Source organism: Neovison vison, chromosome 5 (assembly GCF_020171115.1).
Source record: "Neovison vison isolate M4711 chromosome 5, ASM_NN_V1, whole genome shotgun sequence".
In the NCBI taxonomy this organism is placed as follows: domain Eukaryota; kingdom Metazoa; phylum Chordata; class Mammalia; order Carnivora; family Mustelidae; genus Neogale; species Neogale vison.
The window spans coordinates 105,398,709-105,409,072 of NC_058095.1; positions in this window are offsets into that span (position 1 = coordinate 105,398,709).

Consider the following 10,364-nt stretch of genomic DNA (forward strand, 5'->3'; position numbering starts at 1 on the left):
CCAGATCATTCAAAGAGAGTTCGCCTGGATGCAGTTCCTCTATTTATTCTTTTTTATGTTATTATTAACAAAAAGATGCTTTATCAGCCAATGAAATGGGGCCAACAAAATTAGAACGAAATGCTTATTTCATTTAAGCATTGAGACGAATGCATTTCAGTGGCACCGGTCTTCATGTAAAAGTACTAGTTGCAAATAACCCCTTATTAAAGAACATTAAAGCAAGAAGTGCCATTTCTGGTATGCTGTGGGCGTTCAGCAGTGACTGTATTTTGCTGCAACTTCTAAGATGTGAATATACACTTTCGGCTCCATCCGTGCCTACACATACACACATAGGCACACGCATGAAATGTGGACACAGTCACTACTTTGGGCAGGTTCCCTCTCATTCCAGTCTACCTTTATTCCAGAGGTGTGGATTGTTTTCGCTCTGCTCGCCATGCTGATCGGAGCTGGGCTATTTGTGCGAAGGTGCTGCCCTCTCGTGGAAGTCAGAAGACTTGCATGTTTAGCCAAGTGAGAAAAATTGCAGTCCCCACCATACGTTAAGAGCTCAGGAAATACTAGCTATTCCTGTGGTCGAATTCATATAATGACTGACAGAGGAAGAGGAAACCATGAAGGAGACAGGGAAGGGGAAGCTACAGGAAAACCCCCAAAGAGCCTAGGACAGTGATGAGCACAGAGTAACCTCTAGTAAGTATTTGTTGCTTGGTTAAAAAGATAAGCCGAGGGCTGTAGATGCGGACTCATAGATGGGGGTGGGGTTGGGTGCCAGCGACCCAAGTGACCTAATTCTGCATGAGCGCCGAGCACTGAGCACCGAGCACTAAGAATTCTGCTGCCTTTTGAAATGTGTCAATATTCACTTCCAGTAGTTAATCCACAGAGGGGCGAGGCTTTTCTCCATCAGCTCTTTGAGCGGCGGCATTAAAATAGCTAGCCATTTTCCACTCAAAAGGAGTTAAAGGGGATAGAGATAAAATATGCATTCCTGAACAGTGCCATCTATGCCCCGGAAACGGCAATTCAACGAGGCATCAATATGCGAGGCACTCAGAATCCAAGAAGAGGGAAATAACATACTTTGCCGGAAGGGGCAAGCCAGGGAGCTGAGAATCTAGTCAGAAAATAATGCAATTATAGATCAGGATGGACAGGTCTCTGGCATGGTTGCCAGTCTTCTTGGAAACCTTGGACGATGGACTGCTTCTAGCTACACCTGCTCCTAATTTACTTGTCACAAACGAGAGTGGCACCTCTGCCCAGGAGAGAGGCTGTCACTGAATGGAGAGACAAGGCAGGCTGCTAGCAGGTTCTGTGTGTCTGAAACAATTCTTCAGACCCCCCCCCCCTTTCAGCTCAGACTGCAGGAGGAAAAGAATAGCAAACCTTACATAGAGGGTTTTCCTACAGAGTCACAGTAATGTGTATCTTTGAAGTGGGACCAAAAAACCCTTCTCATTTAAGTCTTGGGAACAATAAAGGAAAACCCTGTCTTAAAGCCACTCTGCATGTTTTGGGAGCAGAAGTTTAATAAGGAATTAGGGCTTACCTGAGCTACAAAGAGCTGGGGGCTGAGAGCAGCTGGGAGGTCACGGAAACAGCTGGAAGGGCAGCCTGAAACACCTTGGGTGGATGTTTCTCTCAAGTTTGGTGAGAAACTGCTACCCTTGTCAAGAATCCCTGGGAAATCTCTTACCACATCTGGTGCTCGCCAAGAAACCTGGAAATCGCTGTGAACCTTGTGTCTGGTCTGATCCCTGTGACCTCCTGACAATAATCACTTCTCCTCACTTGCGCCTTCCAGAGCTCAGGCAAGTTGCTCTCCTTAGAAAACTAAGCCTCAGCGATACGAGGAAGGGATTCTGGGAAAGGAAGTTCCGCTAAGAAGTGGACGGTAGTACTGCAAAGCTGACAACTGGCAACATTCTTAGATTTCCTGCCTCATTATGTGAGACAAGTTATTAATTAATTAATTCAATAAATATTAAGTACTTTCTTCATACTGGGCACTGGATTAGGTGATGGAGGCAGATGAACTATGGAGAATTGATTCTTGCCCTGCAGTAGTTCACGTCGTACTGAAAGAGAAGACTGATGGTACGAACAAAGCATGCGAATGCACAGAAGTTATTAAGATATTCACGAACAGTCCAGTTCTCTTCCACGCATGGGCTAGGGTTGCCCACCTCCCCCCACCAACCCTCCTCCCGCTGCCTGCCCCGCCTGCTTGGAAGGTGGAGAGAGCTTATGGCTTCCTTTGGTCGATGATGCGTGAGCAGAAGTGAAGTGTGTAACTTGCATGAAAAGGCTTGGGAATGACACACCTGTCATCACGCCATCTTCCACCTGCCATGGTATGCTCTGGATGGAGCTCCTGTCAACCTGAGTCCCTGAGAAGCTAAGAGGCGAGTCCCCAGCCAGCCTGCAAAGGACATGGAGTGTGACCGAGGGTAAAAGCATCACAAGCCAATAAGAGCTTTGGGGTTATTTATTACCACAGCCAAACTCGCCCCACGATGCTGACACAGAACACACGGGTGAGCACCACTGGCAGTGTGAGGGGGGCTGGGGGAGAAGGAAGGACGTTTGCTTCTGGCTCAGTGCACTGAGTCCTCCTTGGCCACATGTGGCTTTGATCTGGCTTACTCTCTGGAGCGGACCAAAGAGAACCGATTAGCGGAGGAGACAGCGCGGTGAGCAAAACAGGCTCAGCACAACCCTCCTTTCTCCCGCTGTTTTCAGCAGCACTGCCGGCTCCCCTGGCTCGGCTTCAGGTGATGGTGAATTGGTCCACACAGGATGGGTGAGGATGAAAGAAGAGAGAGTCCTTTAAAAAATCATTTAAAAATAATGACCGGGAACAAGAGCAGAACTGAAAAAAAGAAGCGATCAGAATAGAGACCCATGGGGGTTCCAAGGACGTATGCTCAATGTTGAGACCGATCAGGAAGTAAGAGGAGGCACGGATTACTCCAGGGAGCTGATAAGCCTCCCGCTTGGTGTATCAGTAAAACCTGTTGGTCGTGGGCATGAATTACAGAACTGCAGAAATAGCACTTTATAACAAGATGGTAACTGTCAAAAATGTTTTTAAGTTTATAAATGCTTTCATTTTCTGATCATATATGTATATTCTTTATATAAATATTTAAATAGATATATAAAAAGGAGACCTATTCCTATAGTGATTTAAGACACTTGATTTTGGGTAATGTAGTCTTTTTTGCCATTAATCTTAGCTGAACGTACTTGGAAAGATAAAGGGATCAGGGTATACAATACACCTCAAGTCAAACAAATAATTTGGAGATTATCCTTAAAAATATATAAAAATATATAATATATATTTATATATAACATAAATATATAAAATATAAATATATAAGATATATGATAACATATATTTTATATGTACATAAAATATATAAATATAAAATATAAAAATATAAAATAAATAAAAATATTTTAAAAATCCTTAAAATATTCACTGTCCTCCAATGAGGTCCTTCCTCCTCCCCCGGTTAGCCAGCATAGCTCCCTAAGAGACGGTGACAGATGACAACACTGTGGCCCCAACAAGTCATGTCTTCTTGGCTAGTCCTTGGGTAGTCTCCTCCCCTTAATCTGAGCTGTTCTCTGATTTGATTTAGTCAGTAGAATGTGGTAGAAGAACAGGGAGTTACAGCTCAGGCCTTAAGGCTTGACAGTTTCCACCTTTGCACTGTTGGAAGGCCTGACCGTCCAGGTGAGAATTCTGGAGACCATGCTGGAGGGCACATGTGAAGAGGGGGAGATCCTGCTGTTCCAGGTCCCTAGCTTAGCCCAGCCTCAGCCTACCCACCAGCTGAATACAGGCCCGGTGTGGGGGGGGGCACTGACAGCCCACCAAAGCCTTGCTAAATTACAGAACTGTGAGCAAATAAAACAATTGTTTTAAGCCACTGAGTTTTTGGATGGTTTGTACACAGTAATAGATAAATTAAGCATTAATTTTACTTAAATCTTGCAGATATCCTACTTAAGATTTGTACATGGAATTTTCTCACAATCCCATTTGTTACATCATCTTCTGCTCTAAATTATTAATCATTCATGGTTGTCATATACAGTTATAAGTGTTGTGCACTGCACCAGGGCACCCCAGCATGGGCGGGCATGCTTGCCTGGCCTTCACCTAGGGAGGGCATGTCTTCTAAATTACACAAATATGTTTTATGGACTCCCAGAGCTCTGACTGAGGGTATTCAGTTGAATCAAATCAAAGATGTTGACCTGGCCTCCACGTGTCCTTTTTTTTTTTTTTTTTTTTTTAAAGTTCAGTTAGCCAACATATAGTACATCATCAGTTTCAGATGTAGAGTTCCATAAGTCATCAATTGTGTAAACACCCAGTGCTCATCACATCATGTGCCCTCCCTAATACCCATTGCCCAGTTACCCCATTCCCCCACTCAACACCCCCCTCCAGCCACCCTCAGTTTGTTTCCTATAGTTAAGAGTCTCTTACGGTTTGTCTCCCTATCTATTACTTCCCATGCAGTTTTCCTTCCCTTCCCCTATGATCCTCTGGCTGTTTCTTATATTCCACATATAAGTGAAACATATAGTAATTGTTTTTCTCTGATTGACTTATTTTGCTTCCTATCTATGAGCATGGAATATTTTTCCGTTGTCTTCCTCAATTTCTTTCATAAGTGTTCTACAGTGTTTTTTTTTTTTAAGATTTTATTTATTTATTTGACACAGAGAGATCACAAGTAGGCAGAGAGGCAGGCAGAGAAAGAGAGGGAAGCAGGCTCCCTGCTGAACAGAGAGCCCCATGCGGGACTCGATCCCAGGACCCTGAGAGCATGACCTGAGCCGAAGGCAGTGGCTTAACCCACTGAGACACCCAGGTGCCCCTGTTCTACAGTTTTTAAAGTACAGATCCTTTTCTCCTTTCATTAGGTTTATTCCTAAGTATCTTAAGTTTTTTTGGTGAAATTGTAAACGGGATTGAGTCCTTAATTTCTCTTTTTTCTGTCTCATTGTTAGTGTACAGAAATGCAACTGATTTTCTATGCATTGATTTTATATCCTGCCACTTTGCTGAATTTCTGTAGAGTTCTAGCATCTTGGGGTGGAGTCTTTTGGGTTTTCCACATAAAGTATCATATCATCTGTGAAGAGTGAGAGTTAGACTTTTTCTTTGTTGATTCAGATGCCTTTTATTTCTTTTTGTTGTCTGATTGCTGAGGCTAGGACTTCTAGTACTATGTTAAACAACAGTGGTGAGAGTGGGCATCCCTGTTGTGTTCCTGACCTTAAGAGAAAAGCTCTCAGTTTTTCCGCATTGAGAATGATAATTCACTGTGGGCTTTACATAGATGGCTTTTATAATATTGAGGTATGTTCCCTCTATCCCTACAGTGTGGAGAGTTTTAATCAAGAAGGGATGCTGCACTTTGTCTATTTTGTCAAATGCTTTTTCTGCATCAATTGAGAGGATCATATGGTTCTTGTTCTTTCTTTTATTAATGCACATTGATTGCTTTGCAGATGTTGAATCAACCTTGCAACCCAGGAATAAATCCCACTTGGTCATAGTGAATAATCTTTTTAATGTACTGTTGGATCCTATTGGCTAGTACCTTTTGTGAGAATTTTTGAATCCATGTTCATCAGGGATATTGGTCTGTAATTCTCCTTTTTGGTGGTGTCTTTGTCCATTTTTGGGATCAAGGTAATGCTGGCCTCACAGAATGAGTTTGGAAGTTTTCCTTCTATTTCAATTTTTTGAAACAGCTTCAGAAGAATAGGTATTCGTTCTTCTCTAAATGTTTGGTAGAATTCCCCTGGGAAGCCGTCTAGCCCCGGGCTCTTGTTTGTTGGGAGATTTTTTTTTTTAAAGACTTTATTTATTTATTTGACAGACAGAGATCACAAGTAGGCAGAGAGGCAGGCAGAGAGAGAGGGAGGAAAGCAGGCTCCTTGCTGAGCAGAGAGCCCGATATGGGGCTCGATCCCAGGATCCCGAGATCATGACCTGAGCCGAAGGCAGAGGCTTAACTCACTGAGCCACCCAGGTGCCCCTGGGAGATTTTTTTATTATTGCTTCAATTTCCTTGCTGGTTATGGGTCTGTTCAGGTTTCCCACTTCTTCCTGTTTCAGTTTTGGTAGTTTATTTGTTTCTAGGAATGCATCCGTTTCTTCCAGATTGCCTGATTTGTTGGCAGTTTGTTGTTCATAATAGGTTCCTAAAACTGTTTGTAATTTCCTTGGTGTTGGTTGTGATCTCTCCTCTTTCATTCTCAATTTTATTAATTTGGGTCTTTTCTCTTTTCTTTTTGATATGTCTGGCCAGGGGTTTATTGAGCTTACTAATTCTTTCAAAGAACCAGTCTAAGCCTCTTTTAACTGCCTGATGCCACCCCCCAAGTTTCTTCAGCCCCGTCTCTCACTAATCTTGGCCCATCCGAGTTAGCATACCTCCCATCCTGCCTTCTGATTGGCAACAGTTCCCAAACGGGAGTGGTGCCTTCCAGGGGCGTCTACAAGTGCAGTCACCAACGCTCTGTGTATTCAGGTGCCGGAACATTTTTAGTCTTATGAAGCACAGAGGATCTGATGTTTGCTCCCTGGCACATTTTTAAGGGATTTCCAAGTATGTTACAGCAGGAAGGCACAGCAGAACCTTCTGTCAATCCATTTTCAGTCTCCACATGCAGAGAACCAAGCAGAGGGCAGCAGGAGTTACTCTGCTTCCAGAGGGGCTGTGCTGCACTGGATAGAGATCCAAAGGCACAGGGCACTGCCTCTGAGCCACAGGAGGGTGTCTCCAGGGGAAACTCTTTTCCTCCCTATTCGTAGCATAACCAGAAAGCGCAATGTTCCAATGCGCTGTGGAAATGGACCAACGTGACATGGGATCCACGTTGTCAAGCTTTGTAATCTTACCCTTCATTAAATATTCAGCATGGATGATTTGATCTCTTCCTTTTCTCAGCTTCCCCTCTCTTCCTCTGCATTCCCTCCTTCATTCCTCCTCTCTATTTACCTGACTGCTGGGAAGTGCTGACTCAGGGTCTCTTGCATGTTGGGGATAGAGCCAATGGGATGTCTAGACACAGGACGAGTGTACAGATCATCCGCTTTGACTCGGGACTCTTTGGGAAGCACAGCTGCAGTGTGGTGGGAGCGGAGAAGCAGCAACCCTGAGACCATCTGGGTTACAGCACAGTTATGGTCAGCACACCCAACTATGGGCGAGGGACGTGGTTAGGTGCTCTCCTCGCTCTGTGCTAGCAGGGGCAGAATGCCTGGCCATGTGCCCTCAAAGAGCTCAGTGGGCTATTCTGGAAAGCTAGCATCCTAGGGAAACCCAGCATTGGCCAGAGCGGCAGGCTCAACCAGTGATTTCTGTGCAGACTGTTACTAGGGCTGGCCTCAGCCTGTGATATTTACACATATCAAAGGACAAGAGGCCTGGGTGCAGAATATTCACCTGGAACAACAGTTTGGAAAGTACGCTGGAAACCACGAGATAGTCATAGTAATAGCAATAGTTTTATATTAGTTATTAATTATATGATTTCTTATTAACACTTTGGACTGAGCAAATATGACATGTTAAGTGCTCCCTCTCTATTGCCTCATTTAATCATTACAACAACTCTATGAAATAGGTAATATCGATTTTTGCAGAGCAAAACACCAAAGCTCAGGGTTTAAACAGCTTTGCTAAGATAGTAGAGGGCAGACCTGTGAGTCACACCCACTTCACATGAGGCCCATGCGGGCATTCTTTCCTGCCACCTGCCCTGCCCACCAGGCCATGAGCATGGCGGCAGCCCCAGCAGCAGGGACGAGGCTGGCGTAGAAGTAGAAAGAAGCTCCAACACCCTCCATGCCTCCCGCCCACAGTTACATCACCTGGCATTGGCATTGCTTCGGAACAAGCCCTCTGGACCCCTCTGGACCCCTCGGCTTCCCTCTGGGATTCTGCCCTTGGAGTCTGAGAAATTCTGGAATGAAGCAAGGTTTGACACACTGAGTCACCTTATGCCAGTTCTCTGGGGCTCTGGTCAAGCCTCAAGGCACTTAATATCTACATGGAGAGTGCATCTGGTCTATGCGGAGTGGGGAACTCAGCTCCAGGACCAGCTGGGTCCTTCCTGTCTATAGCGGGTGTGGAGGCTGGGTGCAGGGATGCAGGCCCTTCTTCCTTCCCTACCTGGGTGCTTGCCCAGCATTCTCCACCTTGCAAGGGAGGAGTCAGAACTGGGATCCCTGATTTGGGATCTGATGGGCATTTGTAGTGTCCTTAGAAATACTTTTTAAGGCCACAAGGTGATTTCACCCATTTCTTCTGGTGAGGCTATGACAAAATCTAAATGAGATATAAAGGCTGTTGTTATTGGAGATGAACTTTCCCAAACAGAGATGACAAGTATTTTTGTAGGGAGAACGTATTCTCTCCCCTTGACTCCCGCAGCAGGAGCTCTGGAGAAAGGGGTGGTTTCGAGACTGTCTGACACAGGAGGGGAGAGTCATCAAGCTGGGCCATACCTCCTGCCCATGTCCTGTGCCTTAGTATTCATGAAATGCTCTGCTAGTGATGTCACTAGAATTTTTCATCAATTTTCTTCATAAATCAGGCCCTCAGGAAGAATCCAGCAAGGAAACGAGAGCAGAGAGGAGAAAAATACACAGGAAGATAGTTTCATTCTCTTTGAGATCAACAGGTTAGATTCTTGGGACATTCTGGATATGATATAGATCAGAATTCATTTTTTATCTAACCTTTTTCTAAATCCATGTAGAATTAGTATCATCCTAAGTCCACTGGCAGAAGCTACTGAGAAAGGTCACAGTCCCTGGATTCCTTCAGGCAGAAATTCTGTGAGTGCTCATTTATTCTGAGTGCTTCAATATTGTGCCGGTGAAAAGCCAGAATGATGGGCAGGACCTCAGAGGGTGTGATGTCACAGGCCCATGGCAGTGAGGGGGGCCATAAGGCCAGCATGCCGGCCTTTGAAGCTGGGTGGTTGGGTTTGAGGACAAGTTTCTCACTCACCAATTTAGACCTTAGTAAGTCTCCTAACCGCTCCAGGCTCACCTTCCTCATCTGTGAATTGAGGACCAATAATGAATGGAAAGGACTCTTCTCTCCCAAGGATGCCACGACAGTTCAGTAAATTAGCGTGCCACTGACACTGAATTCTTTGAAGATCTGAAAAAACCACTAACACTTTCTCTCTTTCATATGGCAAAAACAAACAAAATGGAAATCCGGCAGAAATAAACCATGCGGGTACACACAGCCAGTGACACCCCACAACCTGTTTATGGGGCCTTGTGGATGTCCTCTAACACCTATCCCAGCTTAAGCAAATGCCTGGGCTGCAGATTTATAGGCTATAGCTTTCTGTGTGAAGTCTGGGAGAGAACCAGGCTATGTAGAGAAATGAAGGCAATAACCATGTGTCCTATGAGCCTGAGAAAAATCCTTGAGGGGACATCCCCGAGATCTCAGAGCACTCAGAGGATGCTCTTGGAAAAATAGTTTGTGTCTGATTCTGACTAGTCTGTTTAAATGAAAAATATGTTTAGCTAAGTTAAAGAACGGGTCTGCCCCATCTCTGTGGCCACCCTCCTTTCACTAAGGCTTTTGTGCAGAAAGCTGTGGTCCGGATACCTGAATCCTCCTGTCTCCACAATGGGCTGCTATCCGGTAACCGCGGCAAGGTCCCCTTACGGCAGGGTGACACGCCTGCAGGATGCAGACAGGGCCCAGCTTATCAAAGATCTGAGAGCCTCGGGCCAAGAGCTCTGGCTCTGTCCACCCTGGCCTCTGGCAGGGGACTGGATTTTACCTCAACCAACACAGGGGTTTTGGCTTCGCGGTGTTCTTGCCCGGTAGGATTTAGCCAGGTGTTCAGGACCAGAGCCAGCTTGACCCAGGTGGAAACGTACAAATCCAGACCAAGATCAAACCAGACGGAGGGACACCACATCCAGACATGGAAAAGGAGCAGGAGAGAAAATAGCGGCGCAGGAAATGCACGGTCACGCTTTCCACATCCAGCTGGGGCCTTCCGTGGAAGAGCATCGAAGGTGCTTGCATTCAACCGGGCTTAGAGGCCACCAGGCCTCTTGCTTGTAAGGTCCCGGTGCCCCACCTTGTGTTTCCGGGTGGTGGATGGCACCGTGGTTGGGGCATGGAAATGTGCCCCCCGGGAGAGCTGCCCAGCCTGCCCGCCTGACCCCGCCGGCCGCCGTCTCTGGAATTCCAGAGATACGAGGCCTCCTGGCAGGCAGATGGCAGGAGGCCTGCGTGCTGGCTCGTCTCCCCCCAGCTAGATCAAGTGGCACG